General features: G+C 43.0%; 2 long non-coding RNA genes across 4 annotated transcripts in view; both read left to right on the top strand.

Annotated features, from left to right (window-relative positions):
• Positions 1 to 8,676: 8,676 nt before the first annotated feature.
• The window catches only part of LOC146189890 (uncharacterized), a 101,697-nt gene continuing 94,353 nt past the window's right edge, over positions 8,677 to 16,020 (top strand). Inside the window, exons 1-3 of one of the 3 annotated variants that reach the window (XR_014707321.1) lie at positions 8,677 to 8,765; positions 8,965 to 9,053; positions 10,591 to 10,681. This is a non-coding gene — a long non-coding RNA (uncharacterized LOC146189890). Of the gene's footprint in view, positions 8,770 to 8,964; positions 9,054 to 10,590; positions 10,682 to 16,020 lie in introns of those variants that run through there. The other 2 variants (XR_014707320.1, XR_014707319.1) reach the window with 2 other exon arrangements.
• On the top strand, positions 12,863 to 15,882 carry LOC146189892 (uncharacterized). Its single transcript, XR_014707318.1, has 2 exons — positions 12,863 to 12,971; positions 15,728 to 15,882. It is a non-coding gene; the product is annotated as an uncharacterized LOC146189892 (long non-coding RNA).

Below are 16,020 nucleotides of genomic sequence, written 5' to 3'. Positions count from 1 at the left end.
TATTGGATAGCAGAGGTGTTTTTTCTGTGATCTTATTCTAAGGACATAAGCACATGTGAGTGAAGCCCTTCTATCTTTCAGCGGAGGCTCGTTCGTCTCTGCATACAGACTATCAACAGGGGATGTTCTGTATACGCCACAAGAAAGGCGTAAACCTAGGTTATGTACCGGGTCCAATTTCCTTAAATATGATGGTCTAGCTGACCCGTAGACTATGGACCCGTAGTCCAAGCTAGACCGCACAACAGATCGATATATATGTAGAAGACACGCCCTATCAGACCCCCAATGTTTCCGAGAGAGAACCTTCAGTATGTTTAGAGATTTTATGGCTTTCCTCTTTAGGATGTTTATGTGAGGCAGGAATGTTAGTTTTCTGTCGAACGTTACACCCAAAAATTTATGTTCGCTCTTTACTGGCAACATTGTGCCGGGCAGATTGGTACATAGCGTCTGTCATGGCTGTTGTGCTTGGATTTTCAGAAGGTAACCCGAAAGTGAGAGAGAGGTAGAGATCATTGTAATTCCTAGGTAGGAGGCCACAGACAACAGGAATCGAGAGCCAGAAGCTACGAGAGAGAAAAAAAAAATGCCCAAGTGCTAATTGCGGGAGATTACGACATGAGCAGGTAGAAGCCCTCTATAATCGAGCCTGGAAAGTGTGACAGATGCACAATAAATGCACAGGGAGCACAGTAAACACGGTGCTGAATGACAGGAAAACGAACCTCTCGAAGATTGCATAGCAGGGCGCAACCTGGTAATAGCTGCAGCAGGACTGGAACGGGGATTCCGTACAAATAGAGGACTACTTCGCTCGTCGAGTTGACGATAGAAGTGGGATTGCACACAGCTAGAGCAGATTGTGGTGTACACAGTGCTGGAGGCGCTAGGACACAACGGAAAGGTGGAAAAGGATACAATAGCTTAATCGGAAAATAAAGAAGTTCAGCGTGAGGAAAGGCCTTTGAATTGGAAGACAAATAGGAAAGTACATGGAGCAGGCTTTGACAAAATGTTTAACGGGATTGCAGAGAAGCCTTTATAAAAAGTAGCTGACCCTTTGGTTGCTTAAAATCTAATGTCGCCCTCAATAGTTCATTGGCACCTTAGTAAAGTAATTGTATTTAACATAATAAAAGGATCAGTCTAAGTTTCAACGTCCTTGACTTCCCCTTTCTTATGGATTAATTAATGTTAATGTCCATCAGGTTGTCCATCGATCTATTAAGGCATTACGTATAGAGTGGCCACAATGTCTACCACGGTATCCCCACCATCTTTCTAGAAACGCCGCCTGATCATCCCTACCTGCTGTCGCTGGCCGCGTCTATTAAAGGTGTTTGGTGCATGGTGAGAAGCCGCGCATACATAGCACCCACGCGTAGCCATGTATGGCATCGCCCTGTCTGCGAAAAAAGGATCCTGATATTCGAGACGACGGTGAGCGTTTGATCCTTGAAGGCCCCTTCTCGGAGGCAACACAACACTTTCGCCACGTCGTTTTCTTTAGACGGCATATTTTGGCTGACCAACCTGGGTGAAATGGGAATTACATTTTTGTCCTCCTCTCCACCTTTAACTTTCTTATCCCCTTTCTCATAACTCTTCTGTCGGTTTCTCCGTTCTAACATTTTTCTATTTATCGGTGGCCAGGGTCGCCTTTGTGGGGTGAACCGCCAGCGCGGCTGCGTTGAAAACATTTTCATGGCTCCTTTATTTCAAACATAATTATCATCCGAAACGAGGGTGGACTACGACGATGCGGAGTTCTTCCCAGAAACAAGTCTTCCCGAAATACCACGTGATTGACAGCGAACACTCTCAAATTCCGAGCCTTCAATCCCCATACTAGCAACAGCACCGGAGGGATGCATGCATTGTCTGTGAGTGGATGACGACAGGGTTCGTTTTTACATGACAAAATTTGCCAATGATCCATGGTAGAGCGAGAGGAGGGAGATGGCTACTCAGTATGGAAGAGCACTGAGCAAGGGTAGAGGGGGAGCGTAAGTTCGCAACCCAGGCCAAACTTTCGACAAGTGGACTTGTCTCCGTCACCCAGACGAAGACAGGTCCACTTGTCGAGAGGGTGGCTCAACCTGCTAACTGAGGATCCCCCTCTACACTTGCTTGCTCAGTGCTTTTCCAAACTTTCGTAGGCTGACAGACTGTAAAATATTAGGCAATTGTAAACCGCGATGCTCGCACATTTCCACCGGAATTAAAAAGAAATTGTTGCGTAGCAGCGGTATCACTTCAAAGCATTTCGAAGCACTTGTTTAGCACGAATAAAATTAGCACAATGAAAGAAACCCATCGAACACATTTTGTACATCAAAAGGTCAGTGTTTTGAGCGTAAGAAGGATTTGAATTTTCTAGCTGAGGGGTTGAATGCCCTCATTCCTAGGTTTTCAAGAGCGTTCTAGAGTGTAGGTAATATGTGTCTAAGCATTTGCAGATAGAGGTTTTTGTGATTCAAACGAATTAAATGGCCATCAATATCTAATATTGTCCTGTATTGAAATTTCCCCGTATGTATTCATTTTATATTGATGATCTCATGATTTTATGCACTTCCTAGAGCATATCAATCTTCAAATGTCAAATATAGTGAACAATAATTAGATTAGCTATGTTAGCAGAACAAAAAGGGTTCCGGCGTTTTCTCCCGCAATCAATGGCTGGTCTTTTATAACTCAAATGTGCCTTGTATACCAATCCTGACCTGTACCTAAACAAACTGTACTACTTGTGAAAAGCGAATATAAACCTTTAGGCATTACCTTTTGTAGAAGGGGTAACCTTTCATCTCAGAAAACGCCTTCACAAAGCTAGTGTCCCAGTAAATAAACCTACTCGAAGTAATGCCATGATAAGACTGGGGATCCGATAGTACATGTCTTTTATACATCTCACCTTCCGAAATACCTTCCGCATTAAATTACTGAAACATAGTGCATAGGTCAGCGTGGCCTTCATATCTCAAACCCTGGATCTAGCGCAAAACTTGAGTGCTGAGCGCACAACCTGAATGCTTAGTTGCGTCTCTCGATTGGCGCATATAGATCCTCTCTCATAAATAGCCTTTATGTTGAAATGAATGAACCACACCTCGAAGACAGGAGACTACAAAATTCCCACCAACAGTACTCTGTAACAATTAACCAATAGTAAGAAGGCCACTAATGTTTCGTTTTGAACAAAAATGTCATGAAATAAACACATTCGATTCGCTTTTAAATATTGTCCTAATGCCCAACCCACTGCCAACTTAGTACCAGTTTTCTCTGTGCGCGACTCCAAATCAGCACTTTCGTAGGCAGCAACTACAGGCATGAACAGATTGCACAAGCGTTCTTGGCTCTAAATGAAACATAAAGATAATACAGGATTTCAAACCAATGGGTATGAGGCACAGATTTAAATTCACAGGCCTATGATCTAAAAAGAAATAGGAGAAATTAGTGTGGTGATCTGCATGCCCATCAGTTTTCACAGCTCATTATCATGTCGTTTCTTTTTCCATAGAAAAACTATTACGCAAAAGTGTTGATACGAGCAACTTTTATACCGCTTCTCTCTTCCTCCCTCTCCCCAGCGTTCTCCCAATACTGCACCACCTGAATGCTTAGTAACCTTTGATTGGAAACATCGTACGCTAAGAAAGAGCAGAAAAAACACAGATACATTCAATTGCATTCTACTTGGTTCCCCGCCAAGTTGGAATCGGCGTCAACGATACAGCTGGCGGATGTGCGGCAGCAGCCCGTGATGCAAAACTACAGCCATTCAACATACAATATTTGTATGTTATAAAATTTGCTTTGAGAAAACTGCGAATTAAACTTTAGGCTTTATAGAACTTTCAAATAAGCAACAAAAAACATTTTGTCAGAGAAATCGTGCAGTCAACAAAATCGTTTCATTGAAAGCATTTGATGCACTACCTTTTAGGGTGGGACACGCACATTTGACGTACGGCTGTATTCTAAATAAAGAATGGAAACATTTAATGTGACGGTTGTGGAAGTGAACTAAATACAAATCAAGTCTTACTTTCATGAAGCAAACCTGAAAAATAAAAACAAATTGTTTACGTATGTTTACAATGCAGACGTTTTCTTCCATCCCAGCCCATTTATGGGAGAGGATGTAACGGTCGAAATTTCTTGTTTTTTGTTCGTTAAAAACAAAGATCCGATCAAGCTTTACCTCCTAAAGGATAGAATGATCCTTGTCCACAAAGTAAAAACAAATCCTTTTCTTGTCGCATGACAAAAACACTACAACACATTGCGTTTTTCCAGCCTTTCACCCGTGTTCTTCGGTACTGACAGAACGTGCGATTCCTCTTCACTATTGTCTATCTGATTATTGTCCCTGCTACATCGGGTACAGTATAGATTAGTCTAGAATTACTCGATTATCTTATCCAGATTAGAAATGGCACTTAAGCATTGCGCCCGCCGCGATGGTGCATTGGCTAGGGCACTCGCTGGCTGTGTTCGAGGAGGAGCTGTCGAGTCCCGGCAGCGGCGGCCACTTTTCGGCGGAGGCAAGAAGCAAGGCGCCTGTGTGGTGTGCGATGCGAGTGCATGGTAACAACCCTAGGTGATCGAAAATTTCCAAAGCCCTCCTCTACGACGTCTCTCATAGCCTGAGCAGTTTTGAGACGTTAAACCCCGTAGACCAAAACAAACCAAAGTATGACCTTGTTAAGCCCATAAAAGCCAATACATCAGTGCTGCTATGGCTTCTACAGTAGTTATGACAAAGATGAAATGTTCATTTACACTGCGTGTTTTGTCCAGCGCATTCAATACTATAGGTATCGGAGTATTCATTCGGTAGCGTAAATGCTCCGCTGCGCAGGCAACCCGGAACCGTTCTCCGTGTTGTGAGCAAAAAATCACGGCCATCAATCTAGTAGGTATTATTTCTTCAGTAACATGATTATCCGCTGACATTGCAGATTTCGCATTCTGTGCCTACTCATACTCCGCCTTTGAGGTAGGCTTGTGGCATCAAAATGTCAACATCTAGGATCCGTGAATCAGCTGTTAGATGCGCTGCCTATAGGCTACGCTGGCATGTATGTATGGTTAGGATGATTCCGAGTTTTATATTTACATAGGGCAGGCTTTCATATAATATGGTCGCATTAACTGCGCAATTATTGGTAAGTATTGGAAACATTATTGATATACGTGTAGCATATACCGGCACGTGCGTGAACGAGAATTTGAAGTAGAACCCGTGACAAAAAGAGTCGTTATTTCTTTCTCTTTACACCCTTAAAGGCGGGATATGTGTGTCATCTAATTTTCCTGACCACGGAATAGAAAGTGTTGCCTTTTTGTCGGCAGCCTTTGTTTCTTCCTATACAATCACGAATTTAAGGAGCGGCTCCACAGGTGCCGCGAAGATGTTTTGAAACGCACTTTTTTCATAGCTGTTATCATCTAACGCATATATGTGCTTGACGGTAAAGCTGTTAATTTCTTTTATAACGTTTTGTGCTCAATATATCTAAGCACACCTGTGTCGTCGCAAGTATGAGAATAAAATGACAGTACTTTAGCCATCGCTAAGCGCAAGTTAGAGCCTGAAGAGAGAAGTTTGTTCGGAAAAATATGCTGATTTATACCGATTAGACTAGGGCACGGCTATTACGCCTAAGAAAATCTAGCAAGCAAAATTAGGTTTATTCCAAAGTGTATTCGACACGTTCATACTTTCCTACCTTACTTCACGCATGATTATATAGTGTTATTTAGGGCTAATTAGGTTCGACACTGACGTTGTTCACAGTAGGATTATAGTCATGTTCATACATTAAAAGCTAGTCACTGTATTACCTTGCGCAAAATGGGTTCCGCTTAGTCGTTATGACAAGGCTCAGTTATTTGGACGCAAGTCCGAATTGTCCTTCAGCTCAATGAAGGTGCCCTAAGACATTTGATGTACCGTTCAATTCCGATTCGCGGAAACTAATTTGAACGTGTAAACATATGACAACTTTGCCCCGGTTTTTCTCCTCTGTTGGCTGTCCTGTGGCTCAGACCAGTAATCATCGGCAAGGTTTCTTGCATGAGCGAATGGAATCCCATAAAAAAATGCTAAGCTGCATCTTCGAGATGCCGGTGAATGAGAGCTGGGGGTTGCTTAAAATTGCATGCTGATGCGCTCGAGGTCATCGCTACCTCCGAATCTCTGGCCTATACGGTCCCTGTCAGGTCCACCATCCTGGGACATCTTTTAAATGTAACGCGAATGTGGAGTATTCTGAAAGAGCAGTGTTTCTCACAGGATGGTCCGCGGAGAGATTTTGTTTGTCCAAGCACCCCTTTCCTCCGCCCCAACAAAGGTTGCATGATAGTCCTGGTCAGTCTAGACACAGTTTGGCGAGATTATAAACAGGGTGCTTAAAAGCAGATTTTAGTTTTTCGAAGCGAAAGAAACGCTAGAGTAAGGAAGCCGAAAGCGAGCGCGAGAGCTAGGGAGACAGAGAGAGCGTCTACAGCGTTGTGTGACGCAAGCATCGATGAAACTCGAGCTCTTGCTGCACTGCTGGATTGCGCTGCGATGCACTATACCTCGGATGTCCGACGAGCGAGCGGCGCGTGTTCGGGAAGAGTCGATGGAGACCGGCGTCGTAGCGTCGTTTGCTGCATGCCGTGGTGCGCTGACTTATCAAACGCGTGTTTTTTTTTTCAGAGTCCATTTAGGCCATGAATCAATCCCAATTACGAAACCTATCGAAACTGCGGCAGCTGTTCGCACAAGACGCTTTCACCTGCCTGTCTGAAGGGCTCCCCCACCACTTCGACTGGCCCACAAATGGCCCACGATGCGTTGAGAACCGCTGCTCTCAAAGACTGTTATGCACACGATAACGCGAATCGACTAGGCTTGCCCATGGTGGGAACTGTTTGCTTTAAAATCTTACCTTAGGGAAGCACCAGTATGTGAGCACTTCCATACAAGAGAAGTGCTTTTTCAATAATTGAGAGGCGCCTGCAGTAAACGTTAAGGGTACGTTTATAAACCAAACGAAATAAATGGCCTAAACATTAGATTTATAGCAGAAGTTGCCTTGTTTAGCTTGCTCTGAGCCCACAGTATAATTAGAACGACATAAAACTCAACTGAGTGCATGTTTAAATATGTTTTAGCAGATTGTGGAATAATACAAATAATTTTTGGACAATTATATAGATGTGCTTATAGCCTTCGACGCGCAATAAAAGGTTGCGTGTGAAGTTTATCTTGTGCTGATAACAAGGACATCACGGTAGCCATAGAAACTCTAAGACGTGCGTTTTACAAAATTGATAGCAAAAGGAGAGGCGTCTGTTGGGGTGATATGTGCGGACAATTTAATAAAAAGAAAGTTGGAGAGGTCGGCCGGCGGTAAAGAGACCCTTGCCTAGCTACTACACACTGGGGAAGGGGGGAAAAGGAAGTAATGGTATGCCCATATTTTTAACGCGTGATCGGCTCAAGGATAATTGGAAGCACGTGTAGTTATCATCGTGAGATACAAGGAGAATAAATTTCTTGACACGTATTATGCAGAAAAAGCATGACATTTAACAAAGAATATAGCCTAGGAGGCTGCAGAGTCGATATTCTTGCGTTATGATTATTAAGCGCCTTGCAAGACATTATACTTGCACAATGGTTCCTTCCCGAAACGACAAAATAGCAATCACCTTGCTCGGTGACTTAAGTAAGCGGAATATGAATACTATTTTGTCCTCGACATTCCTTCAATGTGCACGCAGCGATTCATGGCAATCTGCGTGCGCATTAAATCATATATGCAAATACATCTACACATACAAATCGCTCGGCTGCTTATGGTATGCCTGAACAGCCACCGAAGACTGGCATGTTTTATGGCCCTACTATTGCGCCTTCAGTTTTTCATTTGAAAGCAGGTTTTGACAGTTCTTTTCTGTCTTCTGCTTCTGACCTCATTTGCTTAACACAATACCTCAAGAAGCTATTATCGCACAAAAGCCGCGGTAGGTGGCATCTTAACATGAAAATCGAGATTGATTGGCAGAGTCAGGAACGTAGTCACCGGACCTCGCAAAAAATATTTCAAGCGCCCTGCAGCGCTTCAGCGAAAACTGACATTATGCCTGTAATGAAAGCGAGTTGAATATTCCAAAACGAAGGATTTGCTCAAAAATGTTTCTGGACCATAGGCAGACGCACATAGATATGTGCGCTCTTCTGCCTTTATTCTTGTTTTCGGCAATGTTTCCCTAGAAGCATATCCGTCGAATGGCTCTGTCGCGTACGGATGTCGAGCACAACAGCTTTGAAAGAAACAACAGCGGTAACCCTGCCAGGGTTGTACCAGTATCTGCCAGATTATACTTTTAAAAAAGAATATTCTTTTACCTGTGAAGCTCCGCGCCTTTTGATAGACTTTCATAAGACCTAGGACCTTCAGTAGTTTCATTCGCATCGGAGGTATTCCTTCGTTGCATATTTTGCGCACAAACGGCCCATAACAATAAAAAAGAGAAGGTAATATTTTTATTAGTATGCCTATCCCTGTCTGCAGAGAACGATTGTTAAGGCAGTAGAAAAGAAAAAAGAAATTGCGTGCCAATTGCATGCATATTCAATCCTGATATAAGGCTTCGTATGCGCAGAAACTAGACACTGAACTGCAGCCAAGCGAAAAGAGTCCAGCCAGTTATGACTTATAGAGAGACAGCACCTCTCTGTGGAGGACTTATTCGTGAGTGGGTTTTCTTTCGATTTTTGGAGAGTAAACACCTCAAAGGCGAAAACTGCCAGGTCAATACGTGAATTGGTACTCCATATACACGTAGAGTACAAAATAACAGATCTGAGCATATCACTGCAGTTCATTTTGGAAGCATGGTGACAAATATATTCAATATCCATTATCTTATTCCGGTCTTGCTGTTTCACAGAGGAAATGTTTTTATTTACAACACTGCTACTGGGGCATTTGGTAGCAACAGGTTCTTACACATGTGGGCCATTTTGTCCTCCACCAAAGGTAAGTTCGCTTTGAATTTATGGAATTTATGGAGCAGCATCCACCAGATGCTGCTCCGGCCACCTGAATTACGCATATGAGACTCGTAGTTGTCGGATCTAGGCTGCAGCATATAGGTCTTCTGTAGAGCGGCCATTGAACCGACTCGTCGGTTCGGGACGCCCCCAGAAATGTCGAATCCGCCGACGACCAGACTGACCACTCACTCTGCCGGAACACACCACCACTTCGAAAAGAACGAACACATGAGTGGACATTTCGATTTCTTTTGTAGATGATTTTCCTGTTCATTGCGTGTGTTTCGTTTCCTTTTCTTGCTTGTACGTGTTCCTTTTCGTCAGTGTCAAATTAGAGTTTCTAAGTTCCACCGCCTCGTTTGTTTATTTTTCACATTCATTCCCTAGAACCCTCACACACTTATGGCAGTGAAATATTTTGAATTTTTAGCACATGTATTAGAAATTGAGAAGTATTCGTTTGAATTAATAGAATAAATTTCTAGACCTCCTGAGAAACGTGTGGTGGTGTAGGCTGTTCGGCGCCTTCTGTCTCAAAAGTGCTTTCAAGACTGAATCTTTGTGAAGCTTTTCACGGAAGAAAAAGTGTTTGGCAGATATCCTTAAAAATAATTGAAAGTGTATGGCACATAAAAGACAGAATTAAGCAATTTTATACAAAAATGAGGGACATTCGTTGTAGGTGATTGTGGACGGTATATGACTGTGTATGGAGAGGGCACAGGAATAATATATATTTAGGTGCCCTCTACCAAACCAAACACGTGCCTCGAATGACGATGAGGTGCATAACCGGAGGAAGTAAACCTTTAAGGCGTGCATATATTATGCATACCTAGGCGTGCGGGGGATTTTTCTGTTCGCCTAACTGTTCTTGTCATTTTATCAGGGCCATTACAGTGATGACCGAAATAAATATCAAAATGAAAAACATTTTCTTTACCAGTTTCGTAAAAATATATTTCCCAATTCGAGGGAAGGCGGCAAGAAAATAACGTATCTATATAGTTTTCCAAAGCGAACGTGTAAATTATGGACACCCCTTTCTGTAACTGGCAAAGTAACCCTATATATGCATAACAAAATATTACCAGTTGCTCATTCGCAACGTGCCTGTTTTCGTACGTAAGACGTCTTAGTGAGTCCAAGTTTCATTTAGAAGTAACCAGGGTTACAAGACGTTGCGCTATGACATATAAACTCGGGCGCTGGATTGGGCATGAAAGGCCCAGCTCTTTTGCGCAGGTAGTGAAATATATAGTTTGTGCCTTTTTTGCTTCTTAACCTTAGGTAATTTTCCTTGCAAGGTCATGTTTCAAAAAGCAATAACTGCTCTTAACCTCGACTGCCAAAACGCTGCTGTACATACTTCAATATGAGAACGCTGCATTAAATCTTCATATCCAAAAATTAAATATGTTTTTGAATAATTATCAGTTGAATGTACCTTCCGTGGTTACTTGGTTGCTCAAAACTGGCAGGTGAGTTGAAAATCGAGGTTCGAATTCTTCCTATTTCAGTTTTCTCCTGGATACAGTAGTTATGCGGAGCTGCAAAATAAAAAGGCTTCCTCTGTTCCATCTCTCCGGATGCTAAATAAACAGCAGGGTCTAAATTAACCTGCACAATTTTACAGTGACGTCTCTTATAGATTCAAATCGGTCTGACCATTAAAATGTACAATGTTCTTTTTCCTACACTTTCATGAAGTAACTAGTATTTCCATAGGGACAGTGATAATTTATTCCATAGTACATCGTTACGGGTGTCTCTGGGTGGGACCCGGAGTCTAAACGAACGATCAAGTATTGGCTAAGCTTGCCTCGTCATTTCGAGCAGAACCGATCGCTACTTTGTACACGGGTAACACAGTAGTGACGGCGGAGTTTTTTTGGAGAACTGGCATTTGGCACTGTCTCATAAAAAAAAAAAAACAAAAAAAAAACGAAGAAACAACGGGCATCTGTTAGTTGCTAATGAATAGAAAACTTTCTCACAGCGTGAACAATGTAGGGGCCGAGTTGATAACAGAGAGAATGTGTCAAATTGCGAAGTACTGTATTTTGTAGCTACAAATACCCATTTACACGAGCTCAGTTGAAGTTCAGCGTGGCTGGGCTCAAAGTGGTAGATTTAGCCAAATGCGAAGGTCGCTCTGTAAATTGGGTGAGAGAACAATCACGTGCGCTATGTATGCGGAAAAGGTCATCTAAAAAGGTCGTGTATTAGCGGCTTGTAATTAGTCCATATGCTGCAGGGGTGTCACAGAGTCCTAAATAATAACCTTAAATCGGTAGACAGCATCACGTATGACAAAAGGACTCCTTTCGACGTCTCGTTCATAAAGAGAATTTTGAGCAATGTCTAAGAAGGTAAGTGAAAAAAGTACGGCAAAACTGTGGCAGCAAACAAGCGTGTCATCGATTAGTATAAACAGGATCGGCATCTTTTATGCTGATTTTGCCTAGAAGCTACTAGTCGATGCATAAGCGACTACTTTAGTATTTATTCTTAACGAGATGATAAGGGGATATTCAAAGGTTTTCCTAACGTCGTTGCCTGACATCCTGTCTACCTTTGGTCGGAGACTTACGGTACCGTCTCCGATTCTTAGAGCTGGCGTCGCAGTTGTCAACGCGGTCAGAAATAACGAATATGTTACCAGTAAGACCGGTAATAAAGTATAAAAGTGCTCTTTTTCGGCATCGAAAGATTTGGAAGACCTTGCCCATAGTCAGGGAGAGATCAGATGTAGCCATCCTGAAAATTTGTAGGTCCTATATCAGACGAAGACTGAAGGTTTGGACAAACATAGAAGGTGGGTCAGGTGAAAAAGCGAAAATAATGTACGCCACCAGAGGTGAAACATCATCGTGTAAATGTTTTGTTTTCTTGGATACGCAGAGACCAACAAGTTCAGTACAGCATATGTGTTTTTGTGCGTTACGGGTAACACGAAGTGAGAGAGAACGAAGCAGCATTCGAGGACAAATCTGTAATTGAACGAGTGCTGCACTCTTTTAGAAACAGATGAAAAAGAAGACATAAAGAGATGCAGGAAACTTAAGCTAGCGAACTCAATGGAGCGAATAGGCAGTACGTCGAAAGAATTACTATACGTAGGCGCCAGGTATATGTAAATTTCATGTTTCTGCGTGCCAGGACCAGTATACGTAACGGGTACGAGAATTTCTTATACAATGTAAATGCAACTGCGCTATTTATCCCTGGAAGGCAGTAATAATAATTGGCCTGTAATAACCTATCGCCTGTAAGAAATAAATCTAAAGTGCAAAAGTATCCTTTTAAACTCGGACAAAATGACTCCGAGTCATAACGGCCGAATTAAATTTAAACCAACGAAGCTTTGTCTTACGTGCCATACTGTGGCTGATTCGCTGTTTCTTGCGAGCTTGGTCAAGGTTCTGCGTAGCGGTAAACCGATGAACACGCACATGTCATTAGGCTATCTCATAGTTGCAAATATGACCAGTCTGTGCGGCAAAATACACCAATTGCTTCATCGCTCATTTGTTGTTTTTGTGGAGGCGACATGTGGGGTACCATGTGTAAAGCGCGGAAACGCGCCAGTAAACAACAACCTTTAAGACTGCATCCCCAGGTGAGTGCACAAATGGCAGGAATGGTAGCATCATCATTACCAATACGTTCCATGTGCATCTCGAAAGCTTCGTTGAGATGGCATCACTGCTTTATGTTTTCTGATTCTATATTGGTCATGTGAGAGCTGCACACTTTGCTTGAAAAATTCTTAATCTCCATGCATTTGCGGGAATACCTTCCGCTTACGTCTTGCGAGTCAGTGTGCCCGTCACAAGAAGGAGATTTGGACCCATTTAACCTTAAACTAGGTACATTTAGGAATGGGACGCCATGCTGGGTAAGCTAGATAGGCTTGTTTGTGCAGTAGAAACATATTGCCGCTTATTTTGTTAAATTTATGCAAGGTAACACGACGATGACAAGATGTAAAAATGGATCACCAGTGCCAGACTCTAAGTCCTGGTGCTATTCATGCCATCTCAATTCTATTCCGTTCCTTGTCTCAAAATTAAAAAGTTTGCAGCTTGCTGTTGCTATTGCATATCAGCTGTGCCCCTTTGTGGGCATCACGCTCCCGCCTAAAAAGACGGCTCTTCTTTCCGTCGCGAACGCAGTTGACCATCGAGTTTCAGCCTTTATGTTCATGGAAGCAGAATTTCAGTTGTATGTTCAATCCGAGTCCTCTGGCTTGATATATAAGATACCGGCTCCTCCCGCCCCCGATTTCATCTATCATGCCAGATAGCATCTCAAATGCTGCATCTCATCCTTCATAGTCCACAAGTATCAGACTGTACCTCGCGTATCTTGGGGCTATTTTGAGCGTGGATGACGTGATCGCGGCTGTTTCATGTGTTTGAAATATTGCCTGAATTATCAACCTGATCTTATGTTTTCTACGCAGCGTGGCCGTCGCCACAGATGGACCTGTTCGGCATTCGTGACATAATATGCCTTTTCTGTTGGCCCCTCTTGCCCTCTCGCAGTTATAAATGATAAAGTCTGCGCCATCGCAATCAGCGGTATGTTCTACATTCCAAAGCCTCAGAACAAGGTATTTAGGACACACTTGCGCAGTTTGCAAACAGACCGACTGAGTTCGTAGGAATTACATCGCACTGAAGACTTGGTGGACGAAGCATGCTGTAACGCAACGCCACATGGTCCTTTTGAAATCTCCCCTTAATCTCCAGCGACTACATCCCTTTAAGAAAAGAAAAACCATCGGCGTGCTAGGCTAGCGCTTTTCCCCCGCGAGGCACCAAAATCCCTGTCAGCCTTGTGCTATTGAAGGGGTCTTTCTTCGAAGGAGCGTCTTCGTGTCGCTCTCACCCCCGTGCTAACATGGTTCTGGCAGCATATTATCATGACGTACTTGAAGACACTTCCCTTCTATCTTGGTTCTGCCTCCGAAGCAGAGGCCGTACATCGTCTCTGGACGTGACTATCTCTGCATGTCGTCTCACACAAACACTTGCTCCACTGATATACTCCCCCAGATCGACCGCCAGATACGGACGCATGGGTATTTGGCCCATATCAGTGGACCTTACTTCATTCTATTAAAGCATATGGCTTGTACCTTGCTTTGTAATGAAAGGCAGGATATCGTCCTATAAATATCTTCATTATAAGCCTTACTATATATCTCCTCCAACTGACTACCTCGCATATTGCTCTGTGCTATGACTCTTGCACAGATTGAAAACTATTGTTATTCACTACATTCTGGCTCTTTAATGTACGCTGCCAATTTTCTGATTCTTAAAAGGAGGCATTAACCACCTATAATCAGTCACATTAGGCAAATTAAGAACTTAATTGCCTTCTGATATTACTAAAACCTATGCTAAACTCTGGCAGTCACTTGCCGCCAGAGTGTTACAGAGTGCAAACTCTACCGAATAAGTAATTTGCTTAGTATCTTTGTGCATGCATTTACCTCCATTTGATATTGTCAGCCTTTTATAGGAGTACGCACATGTGAAGACGCATGGGAGCGGAGCTTATTAGCGCCTGAGCATTTCTCGTGGAAGCGAATTCAGAGCCTTGCATCTATCGCAGCAGGAGATCATGGTCGACTGTCATAATCTTTTGATTTTTGATTTTGCCTCTATTTATTTTTACTGTGACTACCATTACCGTTTTCTAATCGTTGCACATGTGTCCTCATCATAAACGTTTAAACACAAACGAAACGATGAGCCTAAAAGGCCCGAGACGCCTGTGCGGTTCAACTGTATGAAACCACCACAAGATTTCCTGCCTATCCGGACGCCAAAGAAGTCACGGCAAAACAGCAGTATGGTACATTTTATTTTTCTTCATAAATGCTATCACGTCTTCACAGAACCTTTCCTCCGGCCTACCATTATGACGGAGTGCAGGTTTCACATCCATCTGCAATTTTCTGTTTTATGATATAGACTCTACTAGAGAACGTATCTCATCCTTCTCTTCGTAACACCGGACATTCGTTAGCGCAGTGGGCTGTATTTGTTTCGTTCACGGCTCCCTCATTTAGCTCTGGATGGTCAGTTAAAACAAAACAGCTCATGCGTGCATGTGAGTTAGTCAGCATTCTTTAATAATCAATGCAGTTGGAACGAATGCCTGTTCAAGGGGGTCCAATTACGGTGTAAATGCCTGCCTAACTTGCAAACACCCAGAGGGATAGCAGCGTGAGCGAGGCCCGGGCGTCGTCGTTGCTTTGTGTTTTGAAATCACTGCATCGTAGGTGTCTTTTTCCGATATCGTGGAAGCCAGGGCAGTCCCAAAGCGTGTGTTGCACCGTTCGGCGGGCGTCCATGTTGCATTTTTGTTGTATATAATGGTGGCCGGGTTTTGTTATAATATTGCCTATCATCTGGTCCAGCTGTGAGGTCATAGTGCCCGGGCGTTGCATTTGACAGCCATGCGGGCTTGTAAACGGTCAAATAAAATAATCCAATCTGGCATTCTCAACCCACATGTCATAATGATGTATTTACAGGGCTTCAGCAGTTGGCATTGTGCTTGATTTCTGAAGGTACTGTATTATCAATAGCTTGCTTCTCAGGACGATATGCTTTTTTTCCGTATTTTCTTATTCAGATAGACATGGAGCAGGGAGGAAAAAGAGGCATATGCTGTGGAGGAGACTGTCACCCAAAAGGGACTTGCACAAGGAAACTGAGGGAATGTAAACACGAAGAGGAGGCAAGAAAGCGGTAGAATCTGCTTAACATCGCAATAAAATATTTCTAGCTGAGTATAATCGCATTGATTTTGCATTACGCAGTGTTTCTAGCACACGTAAAATTTTTATCCACCAATTCTTTCCCTTACATAAAAGGCTGCGTCGTAGACGTAAGCAATTCTGACAATGTCTTCGGTTTAAAGTCAAG

Source organism: Amblyomma maculatum, chromosome 5 (genome assembly GCF_055883805.1).
Source record: "Amblyomma maculatum isolate TAMU_Amacu chromosome 5, ASM5588380v1, whole genome shotgun sequence".
In the NCBI taxonomy this organism is placed as follows: Eukaryota; Metazoa; Arthropoda; class Arachnida; order Ixodida; family Ixodidae; genus Amblyomma; species Amblyomma maculatum.
The sequence above is the reverse complement of the archived record's forward strand: the minus strand, read 5'-3'. Positions and strand labels throughout refer to the sequence as shown.